The 24,569-nt window shown below is 42.1% G+C and overlaps 1 pseudogene across 1 annotated transcript in view; it reads right to left on the bottom strand.

The window, feature by feature from the left end:
• Positions 1-1,420: 1,420 nt before the first annotated feature.
• The window catches only part of LOC309550121, a 61,769-nt pseudogene continuing 38,620 nt past the window's right edge, over positions 1,421-24,569 (bottom strand). Inside the window, exon 2 of the transcript in view lies at positions 1,421-1,566. The product of the transcript in view is annotated as an uncharacterized misc_RNA (transcript). The remainder of the gene's footprint in view (positions 1,567-24,569) is intronic.

Here is a 24,569-nt window from a genome sequence, read left to right as displayed (position 1 = left end):
ACCACTCCCCACCCACCCAACCAGCCTTAAAACTAAATCAAAGAGTGGCACAGAGGAGGTTTTTACAGGTAGTCACATCCTCTGAAGTCTACTAATAGGTAAATCCTTCAAATTGAGTGAGGTTCACTTCACCTTACAATTTGGAGCTGACCAAACAAATTGTATGGATGATTAGGTATCTGCAAATCCGCCTGTTCAGGGTTGCATCCAGATTGATTTGCTTTTTTCAAATAAAAGGTGATAAAGTCTATTTACAAAGTTGAATTTTTAAATCTCTTGCATGTAGAAAAAGTAACATAATTTTGAAAATAGAATTTAAAAATGTGTACTTTTTAATAAAATGTTTTAGCGGTCTTAACAGATTGCTGACAATTTGCAGGTGATAACAAGGCGGCATGAACTGATGAAACATGTTAGCCTTACCTTCACAACTAATGACAGGTCGCTCTGTCAGCACTTATCGAACATGACGGCTCACAATGGTGTAGCTGCAAAGCAACTCTAATGTTCTCTAATGACTCTGCGACTAAATAATGAATTTATTTCCCAAGCTAGGTTTATGAAAGTTTATCAAGTCTCTCGGTTTATTTACTGCAGTGGAAGGCACAAACCTAACTTCTCTGTTTTTTTTCTACCCAGAAAGGTGTAGTATTCTCAAGATATCAGAGCAGTGACATTATATTCGTTTGGAAAACTCTAAGTATAATACTATCTGCCACTAACACAGCTGAAAAATGAGCATCATTATCACTTCAGTTTGTAAGTACAGATATAGTGCTATGATGTGTTGTCTACCTGGCAGTTTTCTGGGAAGTACTGGGAAGCTATCACAATTAAAGGTTTGCGAAACGGTAACAGTGGCAGAAAAGTTTATTTTAACACCTTTAGCTTCCCACAGACATGACAAGGAGGTAGAAGGTGCAGGGTGATGAACAGTCTTAGAAGGGTTGTGGCCTAAATATGAACTTCAGCATCAGTTGAATGTCACCGAGTTACCTGTGGGATGTTCATCCAACTGAATAATCAATGGCCATCTGAATCCTGGTCAACTGACTTGGGGCACATTTGGGTTTCAAGTACTTTTTGTTTGCTTCTTAGTTCACTTTCGGATTCTTGTTGCTCTTTGACTCCTCCATTTAGGTCCTCCCACATTTGAAATTCATCCTCTGTGTCCACATACACCGGCATTCCATTTTCACTCTTAGGCATACTGTTCTCCTCTGGGGAGTGTGGTTGATAATACTGACAGCAGGCATTGGAACACACCCTAATTGGTCATGCTCTTCTTTAAAGGGTAAATTCTTCCAATGTGAAGTTAGCCATCATACAGTTCACATCTTGGCTATTTAGCTGATTGACCGTTGATGCCATCTTTGCTTGTCTTGACAGCACCTTAACTTTGACTGCCCTGACCTTGCTGTCATTCTTCAATAAGCATTTGCTCCTCGCTCCAAACCTCATGTTTGGTTCTGGTTATCATTGTCTTGGGTAAGCCATATTCTATGCTCTTGTCAAAATACAACTGGTAGATTGTGTGAATTTTTCTTGAAAATGTATTTAAAACAACTGGAAATGAAGAAAGCATTTTTGTCATGTTTAAAAGAATAGAAAACTGCTTGTTGTTTTTAAGAGGTCACCAACCTGTATCAGCTCATGAGTCACATTTATAGTGTCAGAATGAACAGTACTAAAGTAAAAAAGATGTTTTAAATATTTAATGAAGTAGCATAATCCAGCAACCTCAAGCTGACTTAATTCTTACAGAAAGCTTTTATGGGAATTGATGCTCACTTGAACAGGTAAATGACACCCATTGAGAGTTTACTGGTAACTCCAAAAAAGTAACTGAAAATCACTTGGGGCTCACAAGTTACAGGTTATTGACTAGTGTATCATGTGTTGCCCTAAGGGTATGTTTGGGCAAGAAAAAAAGCATATTCAGTATATATATTTGTAATATACATTTCATGTGTCATAAATCCAGTGTGCCCCTAATTTCCTGGTTGAGTTGACAACACAATTCCAAACAGTGTGAGCCATGTCTAGATCATCTGTGCTGGACAACAGAACACCTTTCCCTCTGCTGATCTTCATAACCTAAGAGGGAGGTGTGGTGTAGAAATAAGGCAGGGATGATAACACTACTTGGCATTCAGTGCAGCAGAGGAAGAGTGCACAGAAATAGGGATCAGCTCAAGGTTTAGTGCTAACACAACTGTGGACCGAACTTTGGCTGTTCAGGCATTCATCTGAAGCTGAGCGTCATGTACAATACTGATATTACTACCACTGTTATATATGACAGCTTGCCACTGTCATTGGTTGTTAAGATAGCCACCAATGCAGGTCCCGCCAAGTCCTTGACAACCAGTGACAACACAGGCTCCATTCACTTACATGCCTGGAGATCCCCAGCCATGTAAGTGAATGAGGCTGGTGACTTAAATGTTTTTTAAGGATGCTAGAGGGTGCAGGCACTGCTGAGTCCTTAACAATCAGTGACTTCACAAGCCCCAGGGAATCCCTGGCCATGTAACCAAAGGGACAGGATCCCAGTGGTATCATTGACTATATTTGATCAATGGCATCCCCAGGAGACCCCACCCCCTTGTATATAAGCTGTCATCCTGTGAACTTTCCATTTAACGGTTGACAAGCAATCAAACTGGATGTGTCTCAGCAGCAGTGGATTAGCATTAATGGATAAGGTGATTGAAAATAGACTTGCAATTAGAAACTTTTTGGGGGATGAAATTTACACAGAAAAAAGTGAAGTACAGTATTTGAATTGCCAGCAAATTATATTAATTGTCAGCTTCTTAAAAAAAAAAAAAAAAAAACAGCACGCAAAGCCCTCCAATGGTCTCCCCAAAAAACATAACAGACTCTTGGGGGGGGGGGGTGGATCTGTGTACTGGTTCTTTCTTTTTTTTTAAACAAAGAAGCTGGCAAAGACAGCTGTCAAAGCCATTTTCTGCCAATTTTTTTACTTTTATACTTTATACAATGTAAATATCGGTACTGAAAAGTCACTTCTCCCAGCTTCTGCCCCTGTCGAATCAAACCCAGGGCTGTTTGGGTCATTACTATATAGGAACATATGTTGCACCCTCCTGCTTAGGTTGCTAGAAGTGGAGGGAAATTTAGCTTTTGGGCTCCTCTGTAGCCAGTGGAGCGAAGTTGATTGTTTTTGGCTTGCTCTGTGTTCTGCTGGTTGCAGGCTTGACTGTTTTCCCCTGATTTCTGGTAGGTTTCAGAATTAGTGGATGGAAGAGGCAGACCCTTACTTGCATATTCATATAGCTTCAGCCAATCCCTGGCAGTAAGAATGACCAGTAGGGGGCTGAGCTGTGTATAAATAAGCAAATACTGGAACAGCAGGGACTTTTCCTGTGGGGGGAAGACCCAGCCTTAGGGCTGTGGCCCTCCAAGGTCACTTAACTGATGAGAAGAATAGGCCATCTGGGTCCCTGTATGGGTCCCACTTCCAAAGTTTTTGGGAGCAGTTTGCAGAAAGTCCACAGAGAATCTGACCTGGAGGCAAATAGTACAAAATCTGTCTCGTACTGCAGAAAATAATTTAAATACCCAGAGTAAGTGAGTACAAGCCTTAAAAGATCCAAGAGAATGTCCTTACTAACTTTTGGGAAATTGCTTAGGATTTGCTGGCTCAAGGATTTCTTTCTCCTGCATTGGAGTCCTGAGATGAAGTTAATTTATCTCTGGCCTCCAGAGAGGTTTTGCAGAGACAGTCACAGTAAGAAGGTTTCCTCCATTACCCTGTGTGCCAAATTTGGAGTATTTCAATGCTCACTCCACACCCTACCCAAGTTCAATTAGCAATTAAACTACAAAAATACATGCACTACCTGTTTCAATAGACACATAGAAAAAAGCTTGCTGAATTCCTGGCAGGATTAAATGGCATCTTTCAGTACATGCAGCATTTTTAAAAGGATAACATATGAAGAAATGTGCATGTATTTCAGAGATGTACTGAATGTAATTTATTTTTCTTCCCAGGCAAACAGTAGAATTTTGCTGTTGGAGATCCGTATTATGTTAGCAGTGGATAGTTGGTTGAACTACAACTTTAGACAGACTACTTTGCATTCTTTAAGAACTAAAGCAAAGGCAGTCTTAGTAAGAAATCTGTGTCAGTTATTTCTGGAATACCTCTATTCTTCAAAGCCTGATGAAATAAGACACCTATAATATTGAGATCATTTGTCATATATAATACCCTGCATGTAATCGCCATACTTAGTATATTGTTTCTGACAAGTGCATGGTGTTTATCCTGGGCTGTTAACATAACACTAGACATATGCTACATAATTCTCTGAGCATTACACAATTCCCTGTGCGGTACCTGACTTCGAGGAGCAGGTACAAGTATATGTAGAAGCTGCTGAAGAAGAGGTTAATGAAGGTGGAGATGTTAATAAAAATAAGGAAGGCAGGTTTCTGAAGGTGGAATAGTGGTGACAGAAGGATTAGGTAGAAAAGCACTTCAGTATTAAAGAGCAAATCCCATCAAAATATTAATCTAGGCATATAATTACAGGTAGCTAAAAGTTATGGTTGAGGATTTTTTACTTTTTCCATTTACAGGAGTTCTATGGTGACAACATACATGTTCATTTTAAAACATCAGTGTTTTATTTTATTAATAACAAAAAAACAATAGTTATAGACAAGAAAGAGGTATATCCAGAGGTATAGTTCACCTGCACCACATCCTTGCATGAAACAGAAAACAGGAAGAAATGCTCCCATGGCGAGCTGGGACTTTTAAGGTGCAAATTATGTACTACGAAAGAAGTAATAAAATTTAAGATTTTAATTTCAATTCATTTAAAATGTATAGATAAAGACACAAACAAACAAACGCAATGTTTTAAAATCATTCAAACATGGTAGTTTGGAGACTGATTAGCATAGTCCAACATTCATGGTACTTCAGGGGTGTTAATCCCAACATGTTTCGCTAACGAATTTAACTTCTTCAGGGGATACTAGTATATCACACTTATATCAATAAATAAAGAATATTCAGCAATATAATCTTAGAGATCTTTTCAATCAGTCCAAAGTAACAAATCATATATATATATATATATATATATATATATATATATATATATATACTGTATTTTCTGGCGTATAAGACAACTTTTGAAAGTCAAAAAAATCCCCCAAAAATGGGGGGTCGTCTTATACGCCGAGTATAATATCTCCAAGGTAACCTAAGTATAAGTATTACCGGTAGATGAAAATTAGGGGGGGTCGTCTTATACACCCAGTCGTCTTATACGCCGGAAAATACGGTATATAAAATCCATGTTTAAATATATATATATATATATATATATATATATATATATATATATATATATATATATATATATATATATACATACACAGTATCTCACAAAAGTGAGTACACCCCTAACATTTTTGTAAATATTTTATTATATCTTTTCATGTGACAAAACTAAAGAAATTACACTTTGCTACAATGTAGTGAGTGTATAGCTTGTATAACAGTGAAAATTTGCTGTCCCCTCAAAATAACTCAACACGCAACCATTAATGTCTAAACCGCTGGCAAAAAAAAGTGAGTACACCCCTAAGTGAAAATATACAAATTGGGCCCAAAGTGTCAATATTGTGTGGTCACCAATCCTCTTGGGCATGGAGTTAACCAGAGTTTCACAGGTTGCCACTGACGTCCTCTTCCACTCCTCCATGATGAAATCAGGGAGCTGGTGGATGTTAGAGACATTGCGCTCCTCCACCTTCCATTTGAGGATGCCCCACACATGCTCAATAGGGTTTAGGACTGGAGACATGCTTGGCAAGTCCATCACCTTTACCCTTAGCAAGGCAGTGGTCATCCTGAAGGTGTGTTTGGGGTCATTATCATGTTGGAATATTGCCCTGCAACCCAGTCTCCGAAGCAAGGGGACCATGCTCTGCTTCAGTATGTCACAGTACATGTTGGCATTCATGGTTCCCTCAATGAACTTAGCTCCCCAGTGCCGCTCATGCAGCCCCAGTCCATGACACTCCCACCATCTTTTGTTGCCTGCGGTGTACTCATTAATGACTGTGTGTTGAGTTATTTTGAGGGGACAGCAAATTTACACTGTTATACAAGCTGTACACTTCAGTGTTGTCATATGAAAAGATATAATAAAATATTTTCAAAAATGTGAGGGGTGTACTCACTTTTGTGAGATACTGTATATATGTAAAATATTTGTTAAACATGTATATACATGTATATAAGTAACATAGAATAACAAATATATTTGATACTAGTTAAAGTTGACAAAGGGTCTCTTACCACTGTGCATTGGGGCCTAGGATAATCATCCAAGTTTCCACAATTTGTAAAGAAAAATAACAAAACAAGCAATAGTTATTATTGATAATCCAAAAAAGATTACTTGAAAAATGTCCTTTTATGTGATGAGATCTGCCTATTTGCTGGCCATCTCCTTCCACAACTTTCTGGATTCCCTGCATGCTTTGCAGCTTCTCTTCTGCTAATTGCTTCAGGACTACATATCCCATGGCACTTTGCTGTCTGCAAACAGTGATTGCTGTACTGACTTCACCCCCTGAACCTTCTCTACTCATCACCTTTGTAGCTCAAAAGACAGGCTCTGTGAATTATGTGACACAGCAGTGCCTACTCACGGGGCATAGTGAGTTTGTGTCACAAAAATCAAGGAAGTAAAGGTGTAGGGGTCTTTACAAAGTAAGTATGCAAATGTCAAGATCATTCAGAATAATAGGATTAGGCTAGAAATATTTGAAATACAATGTGGACGTTATAATAATGACTTTACATTTTGACTGTCGACACACATTAAGTGGAACTAAGCATGATCACGAAAATCTCATATAAGCTTTAACATGTTGATATGCATCTTTCATTAAAATACCTGACTTAAAGTTCCTTGTTGAGGCGCTGGAGGCTGTCAGACGATGACAATTGCTTCTGCATGATCAACCTGTCACATGCACAAGTGTCCGAGCTGTCATATACTGCACAGACATGGGCTAGCTTGTCACTATCAGGACTATCAGAAAGACACTGAAGAGCAATAATTTGCAGTTGACAAAGTTGACAATGGATTGAGTGTAGGAAGTGGCTGAAAGAACTGGAGGAGACCAGCAGTACTGAGTTAAAAAAAAAAAAAAAAGTGAAAAAATGTAAACAAACAACCATGGCATTTAAAATATCTCTTTATCAATCATGGAGAGGATCATGTAATATCACTCTTTGATATAAGTAAACTTATTACATATTACTGCTAATTCTATTTATATGTTTTTGAAATAATCTGCTATGCTATATTATGCATCTGCTAGGCATGTGTGTGTTGGTAACACACATGCAAATTTTCTGGCAATTTCAACCACTTACAAACAGCTTTATATTATAAAAATAAAATGGTTTAGGGCAACCTATCACCACCTGCATAGCTAACAAATCTCCCTTTTAGTTTTTCGAATATATGCACCCTCCTCCTAGTCATCAAAATGAGTGGATCAATTCCCTGGGTGAAGGGAATATTTCATTATTGCAGAGCTACTGTGTGAAAAAATATAAATATAAATGACTTGTGCCACACTGGGAATAATCTTGGAATAGGGAACTGCAATGTGTGTGACATCCTGATTTTGGACATCATGATGTATAAGTTCCAAGGAGGGCGGCAGCTGTGATTGAATATCGCTTGCTTACTGATCTTATGCTCAGTGCACTTTGTGCGTGATGGGATTTGCCAATCCTCTACTTTTCTGGGATGGATGAATGCCCTGACTGGGTATAAGCCGCAGGCGTTATTGACCTCTCTTCGTAAGGGGTCCATGCAAGCTGGGGTGCACACTACCTGATGTGACGGCCTTAGGCCAGTGGAGTGTTACATAGTTACATAGTTGAGGTTGAATAAAGACGATAGTTCATCCAGTTCAACCTGTGTAGGTGTGTGTGGACTTAATTATTTCCCACACCCCCGGATGTTTTGATCTTTGAGATGTATGTCCAAGAGTCTTTTAACCACTTGCCAACTGCCGCACGACTATTTACGTCGGCAGTCAGCCCCTCACAGGCAGAGTGACGTAGATCTACGTCGCTAGCCTGTGAGGGTCTAGGGAGCGAGCGCGCGTGTGACCGGCGGACCCGATGTCCGCCGGTCACTCGCACTCGTCCGTTAGAGCGGGAGAAAGGCAGGCAGCTAATGTAAACACAGCCGCCTGTCATTCTCCCCTGTGTATGAATGGTGATCATACGGTTCTACTATGTAGGACCGTTGATCACTGTTCATACAGCTCAAGCCACAGCAAATCACAGTTAGAATCACGCCCCTAGGGACACACACCACCCCTCCCTCTCAAAAAAAGTTAACCCCTTCACTGCCAGTGTAATTTTACAGTAACAGTGCATATGTATAGCACTGATTACTGCAGTAATGTCACTGGTAAACCCAAAAGTGTCAAAAATGTCAGTCAAGGGTCCGATCCGTCCGCCGCAATTTCGCAGTACCGCAAAAAAAACGCAGATCGCCGCCATTACGCGTTAAAAAAAACTGAAAAATGACAAAAATCTTTCCCTTAGTTAGTAAACGCAATAACTTTTGCGCAAACCAATCAAAATACGTTTTTTGGGATTTTTTTTACCAAACATATGTAGCAGAAAACAAATTGGCCTAAAATGTTAAAAAATTTTGATTTTTACATTTTTTTGGGGGGGAATTTCATATAAAAAAATTTGAAAAATATTGTTATTTTTGCTAAATTGACGCTATTTTTTTGTTTATAGCGCAAAAAGTAAAAATTGCACAGGTGATCAAATACCACCAAAAGAAAGCTCTGTTTGTGGGAAAAAAAGGACGTCAAATTAGTTTGGGTACATCGTCGCACGACCGCGCAATTGTCCGTTAAAGTCACGCAGTACCAAATCACAAAATAGGCCCTGGTCAGGAAGGGGGTAAAATCTTCCGGGGCTTAAGTGGTTAAAAGTAGCCATTTTCCCCGCAGTTACTACCATTTGTGGTAGAGAGTTCCATAATCTTTGAGCCTGTCCTTGGAGCATTTGGAACAGCCCACATTGCTCTCCATGATGAAATAAAAGTGGATGAGACACAGTAGCCTATTGTGACCTCCCGTAATAGGAGGTCTATGCTCACTGGTAAGAGTACATCTTGTATGTGGTGGCGGTGAATTCACAAGATGAAGGGACCCCATTTGAATCCGGAACACAATTTATTTTCACTTATCATCACTTGTGTTATGAGTTTGACACTTGGACTCTATAATCTTTATTGTGATAAATATCTCACGTGAGTGGTGCAGCTTTGATTTGTTTCATATATCATAAGTGCAATATTCTTTTGTTGTTAATTATATTATTGATTAGATTACACCATTTAAGGTAAATCTGGCTAACTGCAAAGTCAACCCACATGCATGGTCAATCTCACACCGCCTCTATGACTGGCTTCCTAGGTTGCTGTAGACTTAAAATCACTTTAGTAGGAGAGGGCAGACCAGTGGCAATGGTGTAAGTGTGGCTGATTACAATAGTGTGACATCATCAACTACAACTACCCCTCTATGAGAGGCCACTGGTTGAAGTGGCAATTTTCCCTATTGGTCAATGTATGAAGCCTTCTATGAGCAGGAACAGGGAAGGAAGTGATCAAAATGTTGTTATGAGGCCTCCTTATTTCTGGTTGCACATCTGGTATTACCCATCAAATCACAGATAAGCTTTTAGTCCCCCTGAATAGAGATGCTAATTAAAACTGTCATCATGGTGGCTGTTTTGTACTTGTACACATGACAGTTAGGCCTAGAATAGCCTAATTAGCCATGATAATGTGCAAGCAACTTAATCCTTTTTTGTTGACAACTATAGCAAGGTATAACCTGTCAACATGTACTAAATTGTAAAGAAGAAATGCATTATTATCATATAGTTCAACCAAGCTAGAACTTTTTAATGAGTAAAGCTGTGGTGTTTAATTATATTTAAATTTACTAACAAAATTTAAATGTATATTGATTATACTTTTCCTTTAATGAAAGAGCTGGCTTGCTAAGCATTTTCAAATTATATTTTTGCCCTCCAGGCCTTATTATAGAATCTAAAATTGTGCTACCATATGGTATCTGTAGGACTCCCATGTCATCTGCTTGTCCCTGGACAGCCTCCATTTTCCATTAATTTTAAGTCTTTATTATCCTGGAAATGAGTTGGTATACTAAGTCTCTGCTATATTTTACCTGTGTGACCTACAAGAGTTTCAATCTCTAAAGTTCTGTAGTAATGCACCATGTTTGTTCTTTTAGAAATAAACATTAATACGCATTTAATAGAAAAATAGAAAAAAATTGTGTTAAGCACCAAAAGCACCTGCGCAAACGGAACTTGGTGTAAAATAAATTGTGCAAAACCACAAAGTGAAAAAAGTGTATAAATAATTCAATTATTAAATGACTAGTGACTAAAAAATTATTATTAAATGACTAATGAATATGTTAAAAAAAAACATCAACAACTGGGAGCAGCACGTAGCCGTGTAAAAACATAATTATGATAAACGTATATAGTGATATATACAAACCCGATTCCAAAAAAGTTGGGACACTGTACAAATTGTGAGTAAAAAAAGAATGGACTAATTTACAAATCTCATAAACTTATATTTTATTCACAATATAATATAGATGACATATCAAATGTTGATAGTGAGACATTTTGAAATGTCATGCCAAATATTGGCACATTTTGGATTTCATGAGAGCTACACATTCTAAAAAAGTTGGGTCAGGTAGCAAAAAGAGGCCGGAAAAGTTAAATGTACATATAAGGAACAGTTGGAGGACAAATTTGCAACTTATTAGGTCAATTGGCAACATGATTGGGTATAAAAAGAGTCTCTCAGAGTGGCAGTGTCTCTCAGAAGTCAAGATGGGCAGAGGATCACCAATTCCCCCAATGCTGTGGGGAAAAATAGTGGAGAAATATCAGAAAGGGGTTTCTCAGAGAAAAATTGCAAAGAGTTTGGAGTTATCATCATCTACAGTGCATAATATCATCCAAAGATTCAGAGAATTTGGAACAATCTCTGTGCGTAAGGGTCAAGGCCGGAAAACCATACTGGATGCCCGTGCTCTTCGGGCCCTTAGACAGCACTGCATCACATACAGGAATGCTACTGTAATGGAAATCACAACATGGGCTCAGGAATACTTCCAGAAAACATTGTCGGTGAACACAATCCACCGTACCATTCGCCGTTGCCAGCTAAAACTCTATAGGCCAAAAAAGAAGCCAAATCTAAACATGATCCAGAAGCGCAGGCATTTTCTCTGGGCCAAGGCTCATTTAAAATAGACTGTGGCAAAGTGGAAAACTGTTCTGTGGTCAGATGAATCAGAATTTGAAGTTCTTTTTGGAAAACTGGGACACCATGTCATCCGGACTAAAGAGGACAAGGACAACCCAAGTTGTTCTCAGCGCTCAGTTCAGAAGCCTTAATCTCTGATGTCATGGGGTTGCATGAGTGCGTGTGGCATGGGCAGCTTACACATCTGGAAAGGCACCATCAATGCTGAAAGGTATATCCAAGTTTTAGAACAACATATACTCCCATCCAGACATCGTCTCTTTCAGGGAAGACCTTGCATTTTCCAACATGACAAAGCAAGACCACATACTGCATCAATTACAACATCTTGGCTGCGTAGAAGAAGGATCCGGGTACTGAAATGGCCAGCCTGCAGTCCAGATCTTTCACCCATAGAAAAATTTGGTGCATCATAAAGAGGAAGATGCCACAAAGAAGACCTAAGACAGTTGAGCAACTAGAAGCCTCTATTAGACAAGAATGGGACAACATTCCTATTCCTAAACTTGGGCAACTTGTCTCCTCAGTCCCCAGACATCTGCAGACTGTTATAAAATGAGGAGGGTATGCCACACAGTGGTAAACATGGCCTTGTTCAAACTTTTTTGAGATGTGTTGATGCCATAAAATTTAAAATCATTTTATTTTTCCCTTAAAATGATACATTTTCACCGTACGGAGGAAGGTCAACGGAATAACTATCGGAAGGGCCTGGAGCACATAAAGCAAACGGGGCATGACAGTCATTTTAATAATATTACAACGCCCGAACCAGGAAAACATGCCCTTCTGCCAGCCGTCCAGGTCCCTCCGGATGCGTGCAAGAAGAGGAGGAAAATTGCAGTCAAAGATGCGTTTGGGGCAGTTGGGGAGGGAGATGCCCAAGTATGTGATATGGGAGGAGCTCCACTTGAATGGAAAATCGCTTTTGAGAAGCTGAGACAAAGCGGGTGGCATCGCTACCGGGAGGGCCTCCGATTTTTGAAAGTTAATTTTGTACGAGGACAAGGCTTCAAATATGTGAAACTCCCGCATAAGATTCGGTAAGGAGATCAGCGGCTTAGTAAGGAAGAAGAGGAGATCAACGGCGCATTTCGTAAATTCCTGTGGACCCGAGGCCCTCCCCGATTGGCATTGAAACTTCTTCGCATGCCCAAGCTCAGCGGCGGAATGGCCTTCCCGGATGCCACCATGTACTCTGCTGCATGCCACCTGGCCAGGATTCTGGATTGGCATCTACATGGCCCATTGAAACAATGGGTGCGGATCGAACAGCTCGGCGGGGGCTCTCCCCCGGAATGTCTCCTGTGGGGGTCATCTCCCCTGCCGGGGGAGGTCTTGGATCACCCGACTGTTGGGGCCACGTTGCAGCTGGGCCGCAGGCTCTGTAAAGAGGGCCTTCTCACGTCTTTACCTTCACCTCTGCTCCCGATTGTGGGAAACCCAGACTTTTCCCCTGGCCTACAGGATCCGGCCTTCTGTGTGTTGAGGGCCAACGGTGTCTACCAAGCCAGACATTTTCTCAGCGGGGACTGTTGGATGTCTCGCCAGACCCTATTGTCGAGCACCATGTTTGCCACCCTGTCGTTCTGGCAGAGGGTGCAACTTGCCCATTTTCTCCAATCGCTACCGCCGGCGACCTCTTTTTCCAGACGCCTCACGCCGTTTGAGGAGTTGTGCGCATCGGATGCTCCGGTGCGCCATGCTATTTCCCTGCTTTATCGTATCGTGACGTCACCCGGACAGCCTTCCAGACCCCCATACATGTCTCTATGGGAACGTGATTTGGGTGTTTCCCTTTCGGATTATCACGTCGAACGTATCCTCTTCTTCACCTACAAAACCTCCACATGCTCTAAATACCAGGAGATGGGTTATAAGCTCTTGACCAGGTGGTACTATACCCCGGTTAAACTTCGAAGGATGTTCCCCTCCTGTTCTGATCTTTGCTGGCGATGTGGCGTGGAGGTGGGATCCCTCCTCCACATTTTTTGGTCTTGCAAAAAATTACAGTATTTTTGGTCGGAGGTCCTCCGTATTATCCAAAAATTCACAGATCACACCCTTACCCTGGAACCAGCCCTCTTCCTCCTTCACCATCACAGCTTCCCAAGGGCGTCTTATCGGAAGTCAATTTTGCCGATACTGCTAACAGCAGCCAAGAGCTGTATTCCTCTCCTATGGAAGCAATCCCGTCCTCCTACTGTGGCGATGTGGTTGCGCAAAGTAGCGTTTATTAATGAGATGGAGGACTTGCTGGCGGCCGAGCGGGGCACTAGAGATGGGTTCCTCAAGCGTTGGTTTTATTGGCATGAGTTCAGCTCGACCACAGAATACCGAGACCTTGTCGCATAGCTGATTTGCTCGCACTCGATGGCCTTCTCCCCTACTTACTCACCCCCTTGTCCCTTTTTATGTGTGTTATGTCGTCCCTCCCCCCCTCCTCCCTATGTCGTCCCCTTCCGATGTGGTGCTTCCTGATCTTTGCTCTTTCCTTCTTCTACCTGTTTTTCTTATTTGAAAATTTCCCCAGTTCCTATAAGGTATACGTGACACTACTACCTTCTTGTGGTTCCTCGGATTGGCGACCCCGTGAGGTACCCTCCACGCTCCGGTATGCCGGCCATGTGACAGAAGCCGGTAGGGGTGTGGTTCTCTCTGGGACCGGCCATCCTGAAACGTACACTGCTGCGATATATATTATCATTTTTCGCATACGGCTATGTTTATCTGATTTACGCCTCATGTAATGCTGTTTTCTTGATGCTCGGCTGTATTTCAATTACCTGCCTTTGTTGACTTGTATACCTTTATCCTTTCTATACCTTCAATAAACATTGAATTTACAAAAAAAAATGATACATTTTCTCAGTTTAAACATTTGATATGTCATCTATGTTGTATTCTGAATAAAATATTGAAATTTGAAACCTTCACATCATTTAATTCTGTTTTTATTCACAATTTGTACAGTGTCACAACTTTTTTGGAATCAGGTTTGTAATACAGCGCTCAAACAATGTAAATATAAAATAATAAATAAATAAATAAAATCAATAAATAAAGTCACACCTTCAGTCCATAGTAAATTAAATTAGATGAGTGGGTAAAGTGCACTCAAATTTGAATGTGCAAGAGTAGGATATAAATAAACAACCAAAGTGAAGGCTAACAAAAAATGTCTCTTAAATCCACGAATAAACTGGATCTGTGGGTATCCTCACTCCTCCACCATACAAAGACCACCCAGTGTGCACAAACTCCATACCAGATTTACCAGACCCCTTAACTACTGGGGGTCGGTACCAGCCTTGAATATCTCAGATCGCTGACACAGGAATATACTGGTACTGATCAAGCCAAAGGAATGTGTGTCTTCCAATAAGCAGGCACTGTCCTCCTTCTAACTTCTCCAACCAAAAACAATCCACTCGCACTCCGGTGGGTTACCAGGGATAGATGGAGAGAAAAAATAGGGCTCTCATGGTGCAGTACGAAAAATAGGTGTTTATTTAGACAATCCACATTACACTTACATTCAGGTAGCTTGTAAAATACCAGTAGCAAGTTCCCCTAGTTTGGAACGCCGCTTCCGCGTGCCAAATGCGTTCCTCGGGAACCCGGAAGTAGCGTAATTGTGATATCACGTCCCACAGTGTACAGCTTGTTTAACAGTGTAAATTAGCTGTTCCCTCAAAATAACTCAATACATAGCCATTGATGTCTAAACCACTGGCAACAAAAGTGAGTGAAAATGTCCAAATTGGGCCCAAAGTGTCAATATTTTGTGTGGACACCATTATTTTCCAGCCCTGCCTTAACCCTCTTGGGCATGGAGTTCACCAGAGCTTCACAAATTTCCACTGGAGTCTTCTTCCACTCCTCCATGATGACATCACCAAGCTGGTGGATGTTAGAGACCTTGCACTCCTCCACCTTCCTTTTGAGGATGCCCCATAGATGCTCAATAGGGTTTAGTTCTGGAGACATGCTTGGCCAATCCATCACCTTTTTCCACAGCTTCTTTAGCATGGCAGTGGTTGTTCTGGAGGTGTTTTTGGGGTCGTTATCATGTTGGAATATTGCCCTGCTGCCCAGTCTCCGAAAGGAGGGGATTATGCTCTGCTTCAGTATGTCGCAGACTCACAGTGCATGTTGGCATTCATGGTTCCCTCAATGAACTGTAGCTCCCCAGTGCTGGCAGCACTCATGCAGCCCCAAACCATGACACTTGCACCACCATGTTGACTGCAGGCAAGACACACTTGTCTTTGTACTCCTCACCTGGTTGCTGCAACACACGCTTGACACCATCTGAACCAAATAAGTTTATCTTGGTCTCATCAGACCACAGGACATGGTTCCAGTAATCCATGTCCTTAGTCTGTTTGTCCTTAGCAAACTGTTTGCGCACTTTCTTGTGCATCATCTTTAGAAGAGGCTTTCTTCTGGGATGAAAGCTATGTAGACCAATTTAATGCAGTGTGCGGCGTATGGTCTGAGCACTGACAGGCTGACCCCCCACCCCTTCAACCTCTGCAACAATGCTAGCAGCACTTATACGTCTATTTCCCAAAGGCAATCTCTGGATTTGACACTGAGCACGTGCACTCAACTTCTTTGGTCAAACAAGTCGAGGCCTGTTCTGAGTGGAACCTGTCCTGTTAAACCGCTGTATGGTCTTGGCCACTGTGCTGCAGCTCAGTTTCAGGGTCTTGGCAATCCTACTATAGCCTAGGCCATCTTTATGTAAAGCAACAATCCTCTTTTATCAGATCCTCAGAAAGTTCTTTGCCATGAGGTGCCATGTTGAACTTCCAGTGACCAGTATGAGTGAGAGCAATAACACCAAATTTAAAACACCTGCTCCCCATTCAAAATGGTTAATAGGCCCAATTTGGACATTTTCACGTAGGGGTGTACTCACTTTTGTTGCCAGTGTTGAGTTGTTTTGAGGGGACAGCAAATTCACACTGTTATGCAAGCTATACACTCACTACTTTACATTACAGCAACGTGTCATTTCTTCAGTGTTCTCGCATAAAAAGATATAATAAAATGTTTACAAAAATGTGAGGGGTGTACTCACTTTTGTGACACCTGCCTTTATATCCACTTAACTTTAATGGCATCCCAGTCTTAGTCCGTAGGATTTCAATTTTAAGTTGGCCATCTCTTTGCAACAATAACAGCTTCAACTCTAATGGGAAGGCTGTCCAATAGGTTTAGGATTGTGTCTATGGGAATGTTCGACCATTCTTCAAGAAGCGCATTTGTGAGGTCAGGCACTGATGTTGGATGAGAAGGCCTGGCTCTCGGTCTTCACTCTAAATCATCCTAAAGTTGTTCTTTCAGGTTGAGGTCAGGACTCCGTACAGGCCATTTAAATTCCTCCATCCCAAACTTGCTCATCGATGTTTTTATGGACCTTGCTTTGTGCACTGGTCCAAATCATTTGGTGGAGGGGTAATTATGGTGTGGGGTTGTTTTTCAGAAGTTGGGCTTGACCCCTTATTTGCAGTAAAAGGAACTCTTAAGGCGTCAGCATACCAAGACATTTTGGACAATTTCATGCTCAGTGAGGGATGCTCCCTTCCTCTTCCCACATGACTGCGCACCAGTGGACAAAGCAATGTCCATAAAACCATGGATTAGACATGAATTAGAGCAGAGACTTCGAGCCAGGCCTTCTTTTCCAACATCAGTGCCTGACCTCACAAATGCGCTTCTGGAAGAATGGTCAAACATTCCCATAGACTGACTGTCGGCTGTCTCTCCTCCTGTCTGAGGAAGGTGAATGTCTCGGGGTGTCGCCTGAGAATCCAGAGAGTGCTGAGTTGAGCTGAGGGGATCTGGTGTGCTGAGAACCAGCGGAGAGCAAGAGAGGTCCAGTCCCAGGAAAGCCTACACAGGTCGTGAGTACTGAGGAGGATTGCCCCTGGGGGTCTGCCTGATGTGTTAGAGGAGACCACTCTGGAAGAGGTTCTGGGATCCAGTGTCAGCTAGTTGGAAAGGGGGTACCTAGGTTGAGGACCCTGAAGTAACAAAGGGGGTACATAGTCAGTGGACCCTGAAGATCTAAAGGTTAAAGGGGTGCCGGCAGTTTGGGCCCTGAATTGTGCAGCGTACCAGTTGAGAGTTGCAGCCGTACAGGAATTCACAACAAGCTACCTCAAGCCAGTGCAAGGCTGGAGGGAGTAGTCAGTGACTTTGCAGCGCAGCAGTGTCAGTAGTTCAATACTCCATAGTCCTGAGTCTTCTGGACTTGAAGTCGAGGATTCAGCACTTCTTTCAAGTTACAGTGGTTTTCTAAGCGTCAGTGAGCATTGGCTAGCATTGGCTGGCGTCAAGGCAGCGTTAACAGACATTTCTCTGGATAAAGTCCTAAGTTGTACCTAGTTGAGCCTAAAGGAGTATCCCACTCATTCCCTTCTCCCATCCCCTTAAATCCAATAAAACCACAAAGCAAAGATGCCGGAGTTGTCATTGTCTCAGTTCTCCCACCCAGGGTTGCAGCTCACATGGGCTGGAGAGGTAACCAGTAACGATGGCAGACATACATCAGGCTCAGTGCCTGGAAAACCTGCTATATATATATATATATATATATATATATATAAACATTTTTCCCCTTTCAAATAAGTGATTACATAATCTATGTTCAGAACTCAGAGAGACAGAGAGATGAGGTAGGAGAACCAGCAGCACACTGGTCTTCCCAGCTAGAGAACGGAGCACTGTGCACTCATGCCCAATGTGGTCAGTTTTGATAGGAAAGCAGGGACTGGCAGGAACACCAGGTATTTCACACAAAGGAAGAAATATGTAGAGAACAGGATACTTTTTCATACAAGTACATAGTACAGCAGGCACATATCAGGAATATGAAATGTTGGGTTTACATATTCTTTAACTCTCCCATCCTCTTTAAAAAAGCAATCCATGAAAATAAAGGTTGTCCTTCCAAATATCTCAAAATATCAGAGAAATGGTTGACCTGCTTGTCCACTTATAACTAGTGTTGAGCGAACACGGACTGTATTATTCGTGTTCGTACCGAATAATTGGATTTTTTGTACCCGAACACGGACACGGACACTTTACTGTATGTTCGGGTAAAAATCCGTGTTCGGTCGTTTTATTTCCGGGTTTTGCATGCTTTGGCGCTCTTTTCATGGCGGGCTTTCAACAGCCAATCAACAATCGTTTAACTGGTGTGCCTTAAGCCATCCCAGCCATGCCTGCAAATGTCTCAGTAGCTGTGATTGGCCGTCTGAAGCATGTGACCAAGTCTTTATAAGTTCGAGGCAGCCGCAGCGGCGTCATTATGCTGCTTAGATTCAGGGACAGAGCACACATCAACGTGCTGGCTGCTGATTAGGGAAAGATAGGCAGGAAAAAACCATTTGTGTCCGGATAGAATTGAGGGACAGGTCGGAGTGTTTAGGCAGGGCGAGTTGTAGGCATTTTAGGGATAGAGTCTGCTGAATTATAGAGTCAGTGTCTTCTACAAACTACAATCGATATTGCTGTGTGGGGGGTGGGGTCTGCACTCAATCCTGATCTACGATCTCTTCTCAATCCTGTTAGGGACAGAGTCTGCTGAATTTTAGGGAAACTGTGTTCTACAAACTACAATCGATATTGCTGTGTGGTGTGGGATTGGAGATAGGCAGGTGTCAGTGATCCACATCCATTTTTCTGTGTGTGAGCTGCAGTGAACACAATCTTTTTGGGCTGCAGTGAACACAATCTTTTTGGGCTGCAGTGAACACAATCTTTTTGGGCTGCAGTGAACACAATCTTTTTGGGGTGCAGTGAACAAAATCTTTTTGGGGTGCAGTGAACACAATCCTTTTTGGTGTGCAGTGAACACAATCTTTGTGGGGTGCAGTGAACAAAATCCTTTGTGGGGTGCAGTGAACACAATCTTTTTGGGGTGCAGTGAACAAAATCCTTTTTGGGGTGCAGTGAACAACATCCTTTTTGGGGTGCAGTGAACACAATCTTTTTGGGGTGCAGTGAACAAAATCCTTTGTGGGGTGCAGTGAACACAATCTTTTTGGGGTGCAGTGAACACAATCTTTTTGGGGTGGAGTGAACAACATCCTTTTTGGGGTGCAGTGAACAAAATCCTTTTTGGGGTGCAGTGAACAAAATCATTTTTGGGGTGCAGTGAACACAATCTTTTTGGGGTGCAGTGAACACAATCTTTGTGGGGTGCAGTGAACACAATCTTTTTGGGGTGGAGTGAACAACATCCTTTTTGGGGTGCAGTGAACAACATCCTTTTTGGGGTGCAGTGAACACAATCTTTTTGGGGTGCAGTGAACACAATCTTTGTGGGGTACAGTGAACAGAATCTTTGTGGGGTGCAGTGAACACAATCTTTGGGGGGTACAGTGAACACAATCTTTGTGAGGTGCAGTGAACACAATCTTTGTGGGGTGCAGTGAACACAATCATTGTGGGGTGCAGTGAACTCAATCTTTGTGGGGTACAGTGAACACAATCTCATACTTCTGAAGGTTTGAGGGTGCTGCCTGTTCCATACTCCCCCTACTCCTCATCTAGCCTTTTAGGGGTACAAACAATAGTAATTGGGGCCTAGTGTGGTTGTGTACGTGTGATATACATACACTTTTTTGGGATCATATTTTCTATTCCGCTATTTAATCAAAAACCTTTGGGGATCAGTTAAATTGGGGGATAGTCTGTGTTGGTACGTGTGAGAGAGATCCACCTTTCCAAGTTGTTGGGGTTCATCTCATACTTCTGAAGGTTTGAGGGTGCTGCCTGTTCCATACTCCCCCTACTCCTAGCCTTTTAGGGGTACAAACAATAGTAATTGGGGCCTAGTGTGGTTGTGTACGTGTGATATACATACACTTTTTTGGGATCATATTTTCTATTCCGCTATTTAATCAAAAACCTTTGGGGATCAGTTAAATTGGGGGATAGTCTGTGTTGGTACGTGTGAGAGAGATCCACCTTTCCAAGTTGTTGGGGTTCATCTCATACTTCTGAAGGTTTGAGGGTGCTGCCTGTTCCATACTCCCCCTACTCCTCATCTAGCCTTTTAGGGGTACAAACAATAGTAATTGGGGCCTAGTGTGGTTGTGTACGTGTGATATACATACACTTTTTTGGGATCATATTTTCTATTCCGCTATTTAATCAAAAACCTTTGGGGATCAGTTAAATTGGGGGATAGTCTGTGTTGGTACGTGTGAGAGAGATCCACCTTTCCAAGTTGTTGGGGTTCATCTCATACTTCTGAAGGTTTGAGGGTGCTGCCTGTTCCATACTCCCCCTACTCCTAGCCTTTTAGGGGTACAAACAATAGTAATTGGGGCCTAGTGTGGTTGTGTACGTGTGATATACATACACTTTTTTGGGATCATATTTTCTATTCCGCTATTTAATCAAAAACCTTTGGGGATCAGTTAAATTGGGGGATAGTCTGTGTTGGTACGTGTGAGAGAGATCCACCTTTCCAAGTTGTTGGGGTTCATCTCATACTTCTGAAGGTTTGAGGGTGCTGCCTGTTCCATACTCCCCCTACTCCTAGCCTTTTAGGGGTACAAACAATAGTAATTGGGGCCTAGTGTGGTTGTGTACGTGTGATATACATACACTTTTTTGGGATCATATTTTCTATTCCGCTATTTAATCAAAAACCTTTGGGGATCAGTTAAATTGGGGGATAGTCTGTGTTGGTACGTGTGAGAGAGATCCACCTTTCCAAGTTGTTGGGGTTCATCTCATACTTCTGAAGGTTTGAGGGTGCTGCCTGTTCCATACTCCCCCTACTCCTAGCCTTTTAGGGGTACAAACAATAGTAATTGGGGCCTAGTGTGGTTGTGTACGTGTGATATACATACACTTTTTTGGGATCATATTTTCTATTCCGCTATTTAATCAAAAACCTTTGGGGATCAGTTAAATTGGGGGATAGTCTGTGTTGGTACGTGTGAGAGAGATCCACCTTTCCAAGTTGTTGGGGTTCATCTCATACTTCTGAAGGTTTGAGGGTGCTGCCTGTTCCATACTCCCCCTACTCCTAGCCTTTTAGGGGTACAAACAATAGTAATTGGGGCCTAGTGTGGTTGTGTACGTGTGATATACATACACTTTTTTGGGATCATATTTTCTATTCCGCTATTTAATCAAAAACCTTTGGGGATCAGTTAAATTGGGGGATAGTCTGTGTTGGTACGTGTGAGAGAGATCCACCTTTCCAAGTTGTTGGGGTTCATCTCATACTTCTGAAGGTTTGAGGGTGCTGCCTGTTCCATACTCCCCCTACTCCTCATCTAGCCTTTTAGGGGTACAAACAATAGTAATTGGGGCCTAGTGTGGTTGTGTACGTGTGATATACATACACTTTTTTGGGATCATATTTTCTATTCCGCTATTTAATCAAAAACCTTTGGGGATCAGTTAAATTGGGGGATAGTCTGTGTTGGTACGTGTGAGAGAGATCCACCTTTCCAAGTTGTTGGGGTTCATCTCATACTTCTGAAGGTTTGAGGGTGCTGCCTGTTCCATACTCCCCCTACTCCTAGCCTTTTAGGGGTACAAACAATAGTAATTGGGGCCTAGTGTGGTTGTGTACGTGTGATATACATACACTTTTTTGGGATCATATTTTCTATTCCGCTATTTAATCAAAAACCTTTGGGGATCAGTTAAATTGGGGGATAGTCTGTGTTGGTACGTGTGAGAGAGATCCACCTTTCCAAGTTGTTGGGGTTCATCTCATACTTCTGAAGGTTTGAGGGTGCTGCCTGTTCCATACTCCCCCTACTCCTAGCCTTTTAGGGGTACAAACAATAGTAATTGGGGCCTAGTGTGGTTGTGTACGTGTGATATACATACACTTTTTTGGGATCATATTTTCTATTCCGCTATTTAATCAAAAACCTTTGGGGATCAGTTAAATTGGGGGATAGTCTGTGTTGGTACGTGTGAGAGAGATCCACCTTTCCAAGTTGTTGGGGTTCATCTCATACTTCTGAAGGTTTGAGGGTGCTGCCTGTTCCATACTCCCCCTACTCCTAGCCTTTTAGGGGTACAAACAATAGTAATTGGGGCCTAGTGTGGTTGTGTACGTGTGATATACATACACTTTTTTGGGATCATATTTTCTATTCCGCTATTTAATCAAAAACCTTTGGGGATCAGTTAAATTGGGGGATAGTCTGTGTTGGTACGTGTGAGAGAGATCCACCTTTCCAAGTTGTTGGGGTTCATCTCATACTTCTGAAGGTTTGAGGGTGCTGCCTGTTCCATACTCCCCCTACTCCTAGCCTTTTAGGGGTACAAACAATAGTAATTGGGGCCTAGTGTGGTTGTGTACGTGTGATATACATACACTTTTTTGGGATCATATTTTCTATTCCGCTATTTAATCAAAAACCTTTGGGGATCAGTTAAATTGGGGGATAGTCTGTGTTGGTACGTGTGAGAGAGATCCACCTTTCCAAGTTGTTGGGGTTCATCTCATACTTCTGAAGGTTTGAGGGTGCTGCCTGTTCCATACTCCCCCTACTCCTCATCTAGCCTTTTAGGGGTACAAACAATAGTAATTGGGGCCTAGTGTGGTTGTGTACGTGTGATATACATACACTTTTTTTGGATCATATTTTCTATTCCGCTATTTAATCAAAAACCTTTGGGGATCAGTTAAATTGGGGGATAGTCTGTGTTGGTACGTGTGAGAGAGATCCACCTTTCCAAGTTGTTGGGGTTCATCTCATACTTCTGAAGGTTTGAGGGTGCTGCCTGTTCCATACCCCCCCTACTCCTCATCTAGCCTTTTAGGGGTACAAACAATAGTAATTGGGGCCTAGTGTGGTTGTGTACGTGCGAGATCCATACACTTTTTTTGATCATATTTCCTATTCCGCTATTCAATAAAAACCTTTGAGGATCAATTGAATTGCGGGATAGTCTGTGTCAGTACGTGTGAGAGAGATCCACCTTTCCAAGTTGTTGGGGTTCATCTCATACTTCTGAAGGTTTGAGGGTGCTGCCTGTTCCATACCCCCCCTACTCCTCATCTAGCCTTTTAGGGGTACAAACAATAGTAATTGGGGCCTAGTGTGGTTGTGTACGTGCGAGATACATACACTTTTTTTGATCATATTTCCTATTCCGCTATTCAATAAAAACCTTTGAGGATCAATTGAATTGCGGGATAGTCTGTGTCGGTACGTGTGAGAGAGATCCACCTTTCCAAGTTGTTGGGGTTCATCTCATACTTCTGAAGGTTTGAGGGTGCTGCCTGTTCCATACCCCCCCTACTCCTCATCTAGCCTTTTAGGGGTACAAACAATAGTAATTGGGGCCTAGTGTGGTTGTGTACGTGCGAGATACATACACTTTTTTTGATCATATTTCCTATTCCGCTATTCAATAAAAACCTTTGAGGATCAATTGAATTGCGGGATAGTCTGTGTCGGTACGTGTGAGAGAGATCCACCTTTCCAAGTTGTTGGGGTTCATCTCATACTTCTGAAGGTTTGAGGGTGCTGCCTGTTCCATACTCCCCCTACTCCTCATCTAGCCTTTTAGGGGTACAAACAATAGTAATTGGGGCCTAGTGTGGTTGTGTACGTGCGAGATACATACACTTTTTTTGATCATATTTCCTATTCCGCTATTCAATAAAAACCTTTGAGGATCAATTGAATTGCGGGATAGTCTGTGTCGGTACGTGTGAGAGAGATCCACCTTTCCAAGTTGTTGGGGTTCATCTCATACTTCTGAAGGTTTGAGGGTGCTGCCTGTTCCATACTCCCCCTACTCCTCATCTAGCCTTTTAGGGGTACAAACAATAGTAATTGGGACCTAGTGTGGTTGTGTACGTGTGATATACATACACTTTTTTTGGATCATATTTTCTATTCCGCTATTCAATAAAAACCTTTCTAGGGCAAGATCTTAAATTACAGAAATATGAGGAGACCGTCAAATAAGGGCCGTGGCCTGGGTCGTGGTGCTGCTGGTAGAGCTCCTGTTGCAAGGAGAGGACATGGTCGATCTGTGCCAGCTACACGCACAAGTGAAACACCTTCCTCAAGTGTGAGTAGGCGACAGAACCTGCATCAGTATTTGGTAGGGCATCAAACG

This window comes from Pelophylax lessonae, assembly GCF_965119305.1.
Source record: "Pelophylax lessonae genome assembly, chromosome: 3".
Taxonomy (NCBI): domain Eukaryota; kingdom Metazoa; phylum Chordata; class Amphibia; order Anura; family Ranidae; genus Pelophylax; species Pelophylax lessonae.
Note: the sequence above shows the minus strand (reverse complement) of the source record. Positions and strands in the feature narration are given on the sequence as shown.